Below are 13,461 nucleotides of genomic sequence, written 5' to 3'. Positions count from 1 at the left end.
AAAAATGGCGTGCACGTCCATATTTGAAATCCTGTAAAAACCACTAGATGCCATTTTCTTTGCACAGCGGGCGTTTGTTTTAACGGACCGATGAACGTTTTTGTAGTGTTCTTCCGTTGGCTAATGGTTTAGTAAACGCACAAAAAGATGATGTTGCGACAAAAATCGGCGTCGAGGAAACTACGAAAGATTGTCGACATCGCGCATCAAAGCCTCCTGCGGGAATGAAGCTGGGATATATGCCTAGGCTTAGAAGATTTGAAGAAAGAAAGAAAGAAAGAAAGAAAGAAAGAAAGAAAGAAAGAAAGAAAGAAAGAAAGAAAGAAAGAAAGAAAAAGAAACGTCGCCATGGCAGAGGCAGCGTGATGGGAGGGAAAAGACAAGCCCTGTTCGGAACACCACCTTATATCCCCCGCTGTCACCGTTCTTTATATGAGAAACACCACTGCTTTCCTAATATCTTTTACTACGGTTCTTTTTATTCTATTCGTACATCCCTGCCAATATTTCGGAGTTCGCGGCAGAGCCCCGGAAGACCACTCGTTACTAAACAATTTCCGGGTGCCACCGACGTTCACGTTTTATCTCTTATGCGCGGGAATCTCAAAGCCCCTGCTGATTGATGGAGAAATTTATGCTCCATAATTTCGCTTCCTCGCGGCCTTGTCGGCGAAAAATGCATGGTTATAATGACAGCGGCTTCTCATTCAAAAAAAAAAAAAAACCTAACGAAGTCAATAGGCAAGATCGCACGCGCGAGCTCTTAGCTTATTGCAATTTTCTTTCACCAGCATATGCCCTCCCCCCCCCCCCTAAACCCCCTCCTGCACTCCGTCTTCACCTGCATCTTCCTTCTCTATAGATGGCCACAAAAGATCTTAATACTACACGCTCCCGCAGTCTGCGACGGCTGCTGGAAAAGACGCCGTGCCACCTAAGCTCGAGAAGAAGTGGCTTAAAAGTGTGGCGCGCCTTTAATCAGGATCAATAATGCTCCAACTGCGCTCGCCTTTGAGGAGCACCCTTTTCCCGGTCTTGTGTCGTGCGCCGTCCCCCATCTCACGGCGCTATAGACCGCGGCTCACAAAGGGACCTTGCACACGTCGGCGAGGCTTTGACGTCGCACACTATAGCCGTTCCTACAGTAGATACACTTGTATATATATATATATATATATATATATATATATATATATATATATATATATATATATATATATATATATATATATATATATATATATATATATATATATATATATATATATATATATATATATATATATATATATATATATATATATATATATATATATATATATATATATATACGCCCTGTCCTCTCAAAGCTGCGTAGTTTTGAGACAGACATTCGTGGTCAGTCGGTCCATAGTCGGCGTCAGAAACTTTTTCTATACTCAAGAGCTGTCCCATACTCATCTTGGAATGCTGTCTACTTATCAGCCTGAATTGACCAACGAACCGCATTCGGAGGACTGCATACACGCTTGTTAGCGTGTGGACGCGTGCACTGAAGTACTTCGCATAGGAACCACGTGAAAACACACTTTCAATGTATGTACAGTGGGCCTTCGTGAAATCTGCCTCAACGGCGTTCATTACTCAACCTCTTAGCGAGGTCAAGCTTTGATCTAACGCTTCCACTGTGTTCAATCATAGGTCAAGAGAGCGGTTGCAATTCTAGACGGGTATTTTAAATGCTGCGAAGCAGCATTTAAAATACCCGTCTTTAAAATATAGCATTTAAAATACCCGTAAGGACGTATAACATACGTACCGTATGTCAGGGTTTTTTACGAGTACAGGCTTCTTGAAAGAACTCCATACATTAGCGAATACATACCCACGCGTGTGCAAACATGAGTAATCCCTCGGTATCACAAGTTGAAGGCCCCCTTTACGACGTGGGTTACCCTTGACGACGCGGGCGTCTGTATTTCTCCATTTAACGAAACGAGTGCTCTTACATTCGGGCTCTATCGAAACGCGTGCGCACACGCACGCACGCACGAACACACACAAGCACACACGCACGCGCATACACGCACACACGCACGCACACACACACGCACGCACACACGCACGCACGCACGCACGCACACGCACACACACACACACACACACACACACACACACACACACACACACACACACACACACACACACACACACACACACACACCCCAAGCACCGCGAGGTCGGTCGGTCACACTCACTCACTCACTCACTCACTCACTCACTCACTCACTCACTCACTCACTCACTCACTCACTCACTCACTCACTCACTCACTCACTCACTCACTCACTCACTCACTCACTCACTCACTCGTCCGCCGCGGTGGTATAGCGGTTACGGTGCTCGACTGCTGCCCCGAAGGTCGCGGGTTCGATCCCGGCCGCGACGGTCGCCTTTTGGTGGAGGCGAAATGGTAGAGGCCCGCTTACATGGATTTAGGTGCGATTTAGAGTGAACACCAGATGGTCGAAATTTCCGGAGCCCTCCACTACGGCGTCCTTCATAATCATAACGTGGTTTTGGGGCGTAAAACCCCAGATATTATTATTATTATTATTGCTATTCACTCACTCACTTACTATAACGCTTTGTATGAGACAGAGTGACATACCGGCAGAGTGAGACTCTATGTTTGCCACAACATTAATGACGAGCAACAGACAATCGAGTCAAGGAAAGTGTACGGGACGTTATTCGTAGTAATGATGATATAAATGTTTATATTTATATCATATTTTATCGTAATCACTACAAACAACGTCCCCTACACATTCCTCGTCTTGATCTTCTATTGGTTGTCATTAACGTTGTGTCTAACAAAGAAACTTGCTCTTAAATTTCACTTCTTTTGTTCAATCAATGTTTGCGTTATACTCGACCACCCAAATGTCGAGTGCGCGTTTTGTGCAAAAATCTCATGTCACAACATTCTACGCAACTTGAAACGGCGCGGCACTTGAACTCTCTCCAAAACGCCCCAAGAACTAATTGTCTGATGCGACACTAAAAACGGAATCACTCGAGCTAGCGATGCGTTCAATACGGGAGCCGGCATTCCATCACAGAAGTAACGTTTCCCGTTTGTCTCGGGCGCAAATGTGTGTGGTATTTCGGTCATGCTTCTTGTATCGCGGTTCCCTGAATCAAAAAGCATCACTCACTACTTATAGCGCAATGGCGTGGCTTCGCTACTGCCTGTAGGAGAGAGAGACAGCGAGAGCGAGAGAAATAAGGGAGAAAGGGAACGGAAGAAGAAGAATAAAAACACACACAAAAAGAGCGACTGAAATAAAGACGAGGGAAGAGTGAATGAAAGAAACGAAATGAGAGATTAAAACAAGGAAGGAAAGAAAGGGATGGAATGAAAAGAAAAAAAAAAGATTGTAGCAGCAAATAAGGAAAGAGGTAAGTGTATAAAGAAATAAGGTCCTCGAGGAGAGCTGGCGATACGAAACGTGTGGCTCCCCACGAATCTCAGCCTGGCCGACATGAGCTCGCGGCCAGCAGGAGTGGCGGCGGCAGATATCAGCTCAGAAGGTGTTTATCAACCGCATTATAGCGGGATTTGGCTCCTCCTAAGCCCAAGACGTATCGGCACGTCTTCCAGGAAAGAGGCAGGTGCCTCCTCCGACTTGTCGAAGCTTTGCCCTCTTGCGGCGGCTCGTTTACGCAGACTTATGGGCGCGGTATTTCTTTTTGTTCTCATTTTATGTCCACGTCGTGTCTCCGAAGAGCGCGGGGAGATACGCGTCCGAGGAAGAAGCGAATACCCACGACGCGTGGGGGCGAAGAAAAAGAACTAGGATATATAGAGTCAACTGAAATGATTGAAGCGCCCCTGAATCATGACTATACGGTTAGCCATAATACAAAGGGAGGTGCCACCGCGCTTTGTTGTTTCTCTGCGCTTCTTGCACGCGAGACTGTGATTCTGGGAAGTGAAAGATTATTGATGGTGAGGCTTGACGTATACGTCTTCGCGTGAGTTCTTTGTTGCGTGCAGTAGGCCGCTGTGTGTGCTACAAGCTTTTCGTTCTTGACGGCTTGGGGGCGCTTGTTGCAAATCTCGACTTAGTTTTGCATTATGCTTGCACAAATAAATGCTCATATATATTTTTCACGACGTTATCCTATTGGGGTTGTACGGCTGTGGCAAAAAGCGGTGGTGCTCATCTGAATGGCAGACGCGCTAACAGTTATCGGCAATGCATTTTACGCAAACGCTTGAGTCACTCGCCACGGTGGTCTAGTGGTTATATAGTACTGGACTGCTGACCCGAGGGTTGCGGAACTGAATCCCAGCCGTGGCGGCCGCATTTTCGATGGAGTCGAAAATGCTTGAGGTCCGTGTACTTAGATTTAGGCGCACGTAAAAGAACCCCAGGTAGTTAATATCTCCGGAGCCCTCCACTACGGCGTCCCTAATAAACATATAATGGCTATGGGACGTTAAACCCCAACAATTATATTATGAAGGAAAGAAGATGGTTCTTAAGGGCTCGTTTTCTTTGTTAGACACAGTATTAATGAGAACTAAGAGACATAATATTATATTATATTACAGACGCTTGAGTCATTAAGAGCAGTGATTTTTGTGCATTTTCTACTCAGGAGTCAGGCGCATGGTTTGAACCTAATGAAATCGACATTAAACACTGCTGTAGGAGGTTCTGTTTGCATGTAGAACTCTAGGTATAGGCACAAGCACTTAGGAGTAATGAAAGAATAGCAACTGGCAAGCATATTAAGAAACATATTATGTACAGTAGAAGTGCACTAACATTTCAAATGGCGCGATAGAAAGTATTTGGGGAAAGGAATCCCAAGGTACTTCAAGTTTGTGCTTCGTATACGCTTGGTAATACTTAAACGATTCAGTGCTCTCAGATGTAATGCCACTTGACTAGCGCCGTTTGTCGACGTCTACTCAATGCACGCTGTGAGGGCGAGGAGAAGTAAAGCGATGAGTGCAGTATACGAGGTGAGCGAAGATGCAGCATAGATTAAGATACCCACCATAGAGGGTAATGCAGAGGCGTCGATGGAGCCTGTCGACGGCCGTGCCAAGTGATGAACAAGGGAAGCCTGAGGTGGCTTTAATACCTGCCGCTACAAATTAGTACCTAGGCTGTCACCTTACTATCAAAGTCTTCCAGTCACACCGTTCGAAGATAGTCACCCTTAACAGTGAGGTAAATGACTGGGTTTGTCTCCGTTGCTACGTTCTCGAATGGTTCGCTGCGTCCATCACATTGTTCCTAAGGGCTCTGAAACGGTATATTGCGCACTACCCTAAGACCACAACGAAGACGGGTTGTCCTGAGCGCGTTCGTGGGAGAGTAAACGACCCGAAAGAGTTCAGTGAAACAATGCTGCATGTACGGAGATGTCAAGTACAAGGTTCGTGCAGCAACGAACTCAAGAAGTGCATTGTTTCGTGCGGCGCCTTACTGCAAACGCACGAAGTGCATTCGAAGGTATACGAAGAAAGCCACTCGGGGGTCGAAGAGTCTTAGCGGGAATAAGGACTTAAAAAGAAAGACTGTCCGACGTTTGAAAGGAGGCCTCGATAGTTGTGATGATGAGTCATATCCGCCCGTCGCGTGACCAGATGTGTATGGTTCAAAGCTTTGAAGAATACAGTAACGAAGTGCTTGGTCAGTGGCAGCGAGTGAGCAAGCTGTTACAGACGTTCAGCCTGATGGCCGCCGGAGGAAACTTTTAGAAGGAGTAATGCCCGACCATCGTACGCTGCTCCGTTATTTTGGATGAAGTGCAATGCCCATTAGCGAAAAAGGCTGACGTGAACAATCTGCTGCAAGCAGGAGCAATGGTATTGTTGTGTCCAAGGCTTTCGATACAAGCGAGAAAGAAAGAAATGACACCTGGAACGCAGGATGAAAGGCAGGGTGAGTTTGTATTTTATTTACTTTATCGTCAGCGAGCTGGTGTGAGTGACAGGCATAGCTTTCAGGGTAATGTGTTCCTCTTGCAACGTCATCACCAGGTCCTCCTGCTCAAACCTTTTCCGAGAGAGATGTCATGTCCGCGTTTCTGCGGTTTTCTTTACGCGCGACGTCGCAGTAAGGTTTGCTTGCGTGTTCTGGCATGCCACAGCGCCGGATCGTTTAACAGCACGACAACGACGCGTCCTTTCTTACTTATCTATCCTTCTATATATGTCACTTTCCTGCCTCCCTCATTGTTACGCCTGTATTTTTATCTTCCGAAGTCGACGGCTGTGAGACATTCTTTCTCGCACACGAATGCCATTGGGGATTTAGGTCATGGATTCAAGGAGGCTTTGCTTTCATAAGAACACACTTCGTCATTAGCCAGTCGCCTATTATCTGTTTTCACAAACCAAACGCACGAAGTGTTTCGGATGTAGGAGCCGTACTCTATCTGAAGCGTAATAATACAATACATATCAGTTACATGTCCTACGGTAAACTAAACGTAGCCATTTGAAGTTGTTTCGAGAGCCTTTGCCACTGCCTAACAGACACATTACACTGTTGTGGAGTAGCAGGGTAGAGACTATGAAGAAAAACTGAACACCGCAGCCTTAGTGCATGACGCAAGTGCAGAAAAATAAACACAAGCACTGTTTGCTTGTTTTTCTTCAAATGTGTCTGCCTTGAAGTCAGGCTGTTTAATTTTTCATCGTCTAGCCGTATCAAGTCGCCCAGATGTTTGTTCTTACGAAAGCTAATAATACCAGATTCCGAGACCGATCTTGTCCTTCCCCATCGGCGTTATTCCTATCCCTCTCGGCGTCATTCCAACCCCCCGCCGGAAAAATAGGCGCACGTGTTTTGGGAACGAAGCAGAAGATGAAGAAGAGAACTGACAGGAAGAAGAGGACGAAGATAGCGCGTACTGGTTCACGATGATTATAGTTCAACAGCTTAAAGAGTTCCGCTATTAAAAGACATTTTAAGAGCGGAGCTCTTTAAGCTTTTCGTTCCGCCGGGTAGTGCGAACAAAAACTATCATAATCGTGAATCAGCACGCGCTCTCTTCGTCCTCTTCTTCCTGTCAGTTCTCTTCTTCATGTTCTGCTTCGCTCCCAAAACACCTGCGCCGGTTTCTTCGGCGCGGGATGGAATAACGCCAATGGGTGAGAGAATGAGTACAGAGAGAAAGATAGACAGAGAAAGAAACAGAGAGAGAGAGAGACAGTAAGAAAGAGAAAAACTCTTGGAAAACAAAATTTCTTGACGATGCGGGATTCGAACCCGCGAGTCCACAATCCGAAGGCGAGCGTCCTAACCCCTCGGCTATCCAGTCACGCTAGCGGAGCACAGCATAGCCTTGTATGGTATAGTATAGCAAAGTGTCGGGAAAGGTAAGTGAGGGAAAGGAGAAGGGAGAGAGTAAAGATTAGTATAGAGAGCAAGAGAAAGAGATAGGAAGAAATTGAAGAAAGACAGAAAGCAAGAGAGAGAAAGAAAGAGGAAGCAAGAAATAGAGAGCGAGAAAGACAAAGAAATACGTAGAGAGAGAAAGGAAGAAGTACAAATTAATCCAGACAAAAAAAAAAGACAGAAAAAACAAAGAGGTAAGAGAAAAAGAAAGAATAGAGGAAGACAGGAAGAGAGAAATAACGAGCAAGAAGGCGGCCCAGCTCGACACTTCCTTCAGGCTTGGCACCCCTAGTGCTAAGCTCCCTTAATTTTTAAAGACGATAGTCTTTCTTGGGATACTTAAACGGAGAAATTTTGGTCTGTCTTTCTGTCTGTCCTTCTGTTTGTCGGCACCTCCCTCGATTCAGCCACTCGGCCAAAGTTGAAACACTTGCCCAAGGGCCAGCCATCTTGAACGGCTCACTAGGTTCATACTTGTGTACATTGTCGATCAAAGAGCAAACATTACGCATATCTGAGGCGCAACATCACAAGGTAAGCATTAGGTGGTGTGTTCCTTTAATAAAAAAAATGGATACATGCGTAATTCTAAAGACCCTAGTTTCTTAAGCTGCGCTGAAAATGCGACTGCGCTGAAACTTGCCTTCCTCCGTGCCCTCTGCACGAGCTCATTGTTGTGTTTCGGTTTCGGTTCTGTATTGCACTTTACGAATGCCATGGGCCACCGCTCTGGCATTCCTGTTTTACCCAGGCTACGTGTAAATAAACATTACACTATTTCCCGCTAAAGGGGACCATGAGGCGATGCGAAGCCGGAGCACTTGCACGATCGCGTTCCGTTGGCGTTCGTTGGGCACGCTACCGACCTCGCGTCGTGGACCGCGAAGAGGAACGCTACGCGCGTCTTGTCTTCCCTCTAGCCTGGCCGTTAATTCTCACAGGGCGAGCGGGGAACGCGGTCGACAGGCTTGCGAGAGGGAGGCAGCGTAGGAGAGGAGAGAGAGGGGGAGGCGACGCGCATGCGCTGGTGCTCGTCGCGGCGTTGCGCAGGAGAGAATTTCGGCACGTCTAGCCCGCGTTTCAGAGGAAGAGTGGAAAGGGGGATGTGAGAGGGGGAGGGGAGAGGGGTGAGAGAGGGAATGTGGAGATGGGAAAGGGAGAGTGAAAGTGGAGAGGAAGAGTTGGAAATGGGATGTGGAGAGGGGAGGGGAGAGGGAAAGTGGGGAGGGGGAGGGGAGAGGGTATGCGCATGCGCTGTAAGGGTGATCACGCCGCACACCACCACCACCACCGGATTGAACTCCGCCATAAAATACTTCGCATCTAAAAGAGTGTGTGGAGAGTACTCGTTGAGTGCGGATGTTTCATCTGCTTCAGCGCTTCGCGCCAAACCGCATGTTCGGGCTGGCTGGCGTCCCCACCGGTCGCGTTGGTCACCGCTGGTCTTCGCCTGCTGCTGCGCCGGGACTACCAGCCCGCAACACAGCACTCATGTTTCCCGACGAATTGCCAGGTGGCGTCCATATCTCGCGCAGCGCCTCTTATATCGTGTTCAGACGACGTTTGCAGCGAAGCACGCAGATACGCGGCCAATTTTTTTCAGCAACCGAAGTGATCAGGTGCTGTGGATACCTGGCTGCCTTCAGCCTATGCACCTGTTTGGCGAAGCTTTCCTCCATGCTGTGGTTGCAAGACTTGTGTAAAGCGTTTACAAGACATATTTGCACCACCGACCTCTTACCAACTTCATGTGGTCTGATTCAAAAGGCAACAAAGGTTTACTACCGCGTGGCTCGTATGCCCAGCATACATGGTCATGCTGAAACATCAGGCTGAGGTCCAGAAACCGCAGCGAATTCCGGAGGGGCACCTCGTGGGTGATTACGAGAGGCTGGAGTGTGTGTTTGAACACGTCCAGACCATTGTTCACATCATCTCAACACTGTTCATATCATCATACATAGCAACCACCGCATGGAGGAAAGCTTCGCCAAACAGGTGCATAGGCTGAAGGCAGCCAGGTATCCACAGCACCTGATCACTTCGGTTGCTGAAAAAGTGCACAAAGCAACTAGGAATCAACCGAAATCGGACACAGCGAGAGATGGAACCCATGTTGAGCGGATAAGAGTGGCAGTGATTCCCTACATGCACCATAAGGCACACAACCTAAAAAGGATCGGTGAACGAGTAGGAGTCAAAGTTGTAATGTCGGCACCTGAGAAGTTATCTCGGCTATGCCCTGCCACATCGCCGGTGAAGAAGCCACGCAAAGTGTGCGCAATCAAACATCGAAACAAGTTTGTGGACTGCTCGGAGGGTGTCGTATTCCGCTTTCCTGTGGCCGAGTTTATGTAGGGCAAACTGAGCGGTGTATTAATGTACGTCTAAGTGAACACCGCAATAAGGTGCGTAAAGGGGCGGATGGGCATCTCGCGGCGCACTGTCGAGAATGCGGGTGTGAACCATTTCTGGATAACACCGTGGTGTTGTACCGGGGCTCGGACAGTGATTCCAGATTAATCGTCGAGGCCGCTGAGATGAAGAGGGACGATTTAATTGCTGTTAGCGCTCCGTCGATTACCTTGACAAGCAAGGAGACATACTTTTTGGATAGTATGCATGGTGCAGGCACGTAGTGCGCGGCTTGGCACTTCTTTTGCCGATGATATCGGTGCGATGTCTGTTAAGCTTTTTAACTGAGGCCTTGCTTGCGCATATACTCTTGACACATGTTAGCACGATTGGACCCTGCCCTGCGAGGGCATGTATCTCTTTTTTGTACGATTGTTATTTTTATGCTGTCTATGTTTTCTCCTTTTCCCTTCTGGTGGCGACACCTATATATTTGGTGTGCCGGCCATCAAAACCTTAGTTGAAAGTAGCGCTTGTCCTGTGTGCTTCGTTTGTGTCACGTGTCCTTCGCGCTTATAGAAAATATGAATCAGTAACAACTAGCCCGATCTCAGTATCGATTTGTGGCAGCTCTTCTTGAATTTATATGCCATTTGAAAGCGATTGGAGGGAAGCTTAATAGAGTTAGGATTTTTAGTCTCTGTGATCTCAGCGAATAAAAAGCTTCTGCTTCTGAATTACTTTTTCCTATATAAGAAAGTACGTCTCATAACTGCTTTTTCAGTTTCGCGTTCTTGCGAACGCCTCTGACTAAGCGGTGCAGTTAAGCACGAATTCGCTTCACATTTCTTTTCTCTTTCTCTCTGATATCTCTATTTCTTCTTACCATTCCCCCAGCTGCCTTCTGCTGCCTTGCTGTTTGCCCAGCTCACATTATGATTTAGCCATGCGGAAGCAGCGCTGTCACTAGAAGGCGTAGCAGAAAATTAAGAAAGCTCTGCTAACATTCTTCTTTTGTTTTTTTTTCCCCTCCCTGAAACGGCGTCTGGTTCCGTGACATATCTGGAACGTTATCATCACATTGAAAGCAACAACGATGTTAAGGCACTCACAATTTCTTTCTTTCTTTCTTTCTTTCTTTCTTTCTTTCTTTCTTTCTTTCTTTCTTTCTTTCTTTCTTTCTTTCTTTCTTTCTTTCTTTCTTTCTTTCTTTCTTCTTTCTTTCTTTCTTCTTTCTTTCTTTCTTTCTTCCTTTCTTTCTTTCTTTCTTTCTTTCTTTTTTTCTTTCTTTCTTTCTTTTTTTCTTTCTTTCTTCTTTCTTCTTTCTTTCTTTACACTCTTGAATTTTGAAGCTTTTCCTTCATTCTTGTTTATTCCTTTTCTCCCCTAAACATGGATCATAATATCTCGCACTCTAAACAAACTTAATGCAATATTCCGTTTATCAGACTGCCACCTGATAGCCACAAGTAAAGTTGAGAACAAAAAGAGAAAAACATAAAAGAAGTGAGCGAAAATTATTCGAGGAAAGATCACGAGTTATGACGTTGGTGCGTAATTTAAAGGAAGCGCGCTATGGGGACAGCGATAACGGCTTGGAGACGCGTTTCCATACTTTGCGCGATCGTTTCTTGATGAGGCGCAAACGACGACTATGAATATCTACTAGCGGCTCACATTAGACCTTCGTGTATTTATCTATTCTGACGAGCCGCAAAAGGAAAGCGGGTAATGAATAGACAGGTAAATTGGTCTAGGCGTATCTAAGGTTATCAATGTGCACTGAACAGACTTTAAAGAAAAGACGGACCCGCCATGATGGCCTAGTAGTTATGGTGCTTGACTGCTGACCCGAAGGTCGCGGGATCGAATCCCAGCCGTGGAGGCCGCATTTCGATGCAGGCGAAATTCTAGAGGCCCGCGTACTCACTCTCCTCTAGTTTATATGCGGTTTGAAAGAGATTGGAATGAAGTTTACTAAAGTTAGGATTTCTTGTCCCTTCGATGTCAGCGAATACTTCTAGTCACGTTAAAGAAAACCAGATGGTCCAAATATCTGGAGCCCTACACTACGGCGTCTCTCATAATCACATCATGGTTTTGGGACGTAAAACCTCAACAATTATGTAGGAAAAGAACGGAACCAAATTGTACAGGGCACGCTTCTATGTTTTGACGATGCACACCTTCCTGTTTGCAGACGTACAGTGATCACCAGAAACCAGTAACTTCAATTAGTTATCCTGAAGGCAACGTCTTCGTAGGGTGTCTCGAACCGCATTCTGTACGAAGGCACGATGATGTCTCATGTTTTTAATGAAACATATGTGCAGATCTACGAAGCAGTGCATTATAACAAATCGCCTCACTAAGTCACGTTACTTCAATCACTGTATTTACTTGCATGCGGCCAGCATTCATCATAACTGACTGACGTTGGCTGACTTAGCGCTAATGTCGGCTAGTGTAAGATACTGATGAATATTGCTGGTTATTCTTGGCTAAAGATGGCTCTCCGCACTTGTATCACCAACGTTATCTTGTTTCAGCGTGAATACATCGACCGGATAATCTGCGATATTGTAAATGTCGCGTTTCTTCCGTGCCTTACATTTTATTATACCAAAATGTAGAACGGCACTTGGTCCCAAAAAGGGTAAGGCATGTATAATGTCGCAAATATGGAAAATGATGAATATTTCTAAGAAACGCTTGTGTACGCACACTGCAGCCAGTGGAGCCCTGGAAGAAGGGCCCCACCCGCAATGAACCACTTTTTTTTTTCAATAAATGTTATTTATCTCTCTCAGCGGCGTTATTACAGTTTATCTGGACTTTATGTACGATTTCAGGCGTGATCGACAGCCGTATGTGTTCGGATTACAATAGTTCCAGCACTGGTTACATTCGAAAAACACTCTGTACCTTTGCGATAATAATTTTTTGTGTGTGTATGTGTGTGTCAGAACAATTTTCACCCGGTTTACTGGGGTTTCTTTTATTGACAAGTTGGCGCTCGCAACTTCCCTATCAAGAGTCATATTTTTACGCTGATAAAACATACTACGTCTCTCGTGACCGTGTGCGCGGCGATAACGCAAGGAAAGGCACGCCAGATAGATGATGACTGTTGTTGTGGGACAGAAAGACGCCCTCAATACGCTTTTTCTTTTTTCTTTCTTTTTTCTATTTTTGGTCGCATAGGTCCCACGGGGCAAGAATACTTCTACAACTTAGCACCACTTTCCCGCGCGCGAGAAGCCGCTTTTTTTTTTTTTTGCCGCCATTCTTCGTTCGACGGAATTACGCGTTCTATTCGGGCATGCGAGCATTATAGTACTTCTCCGGCCTGCCGACTATAAGCCCAGAGCTAGACGTTCGGCATCGAGCAGGAAAGTAAGAAAAAGGCGTTTGACGCGAACAGTGGAGATGGCGAAGACTGGGAAGACCGGGAGGGCAACCTGCAGTGTTCTTCTACGCCGAAGTCCCCCGGTGGGATGCGTGACTGCAGGCGCGCTGATTGAATTTTCGAGGTCACCGACTCCCCAGCGAGTGCGCGTGGGGGCCTCGTGCTTCGTCGGCGAGACGTAATGCTATTAGTTCAATGGAGGCCCACGTGGAAGGAAGGGTAGCATATGCCTTGCCCTACGCAACGGGCTCTCTACGATGCCAACTGCACAGCCGTACATACCAGCTA

General features: G+C 46.4%; 1 protein-coding gene across 4 annotated transcripts in view; it reads right to left on the bottom strand.

Annotated features, from left to right (window-relative positions):
• LOC119393991 (dopamine D2-like receptor) overlaps window positions 1–13,461 on the bottom strand; it is a 387,243-nt gene that overhangs the window by 184,237 nt on the left and 189,545 nt on the right. Inside the window, exon 1 of one of the 4 annotated variants that reach the window (XM_037661204.2) lies at window positions 5,056–5,132. The exons of the other annotated variants lie outside the window; for them this stretch is intronic. The gene's annotated coding sequence lies outside the window, so the exon portion shown is untranslated. Of the gene's footprint in view, window positions 1–5,055; window positions 5,133–13,461 lie in introns of those variants that run through there. 4 annotated transcript variants of the gene reach the window in all.

Source organism: Rhipicephalus sanguineus, chromosome 5 (assembly GCF_013339695.2).
Source record: "Rhipicephalus sanguineus isolate Rsan-2018 chromosome 5, BIME_Rsan_1.4, whole genome shotgun sequence".
NCBI lineage: Eukaryota > Metazoa > Arthropoda > Arachnida > Ixodida > Ixodidae > Rhipicephalus > Rhipicephalus sanguineus.
Note: the sequence above shows the minus strand (reverse complement) of the source record. Positions and strands in the feature narration are given on the sequence as shown.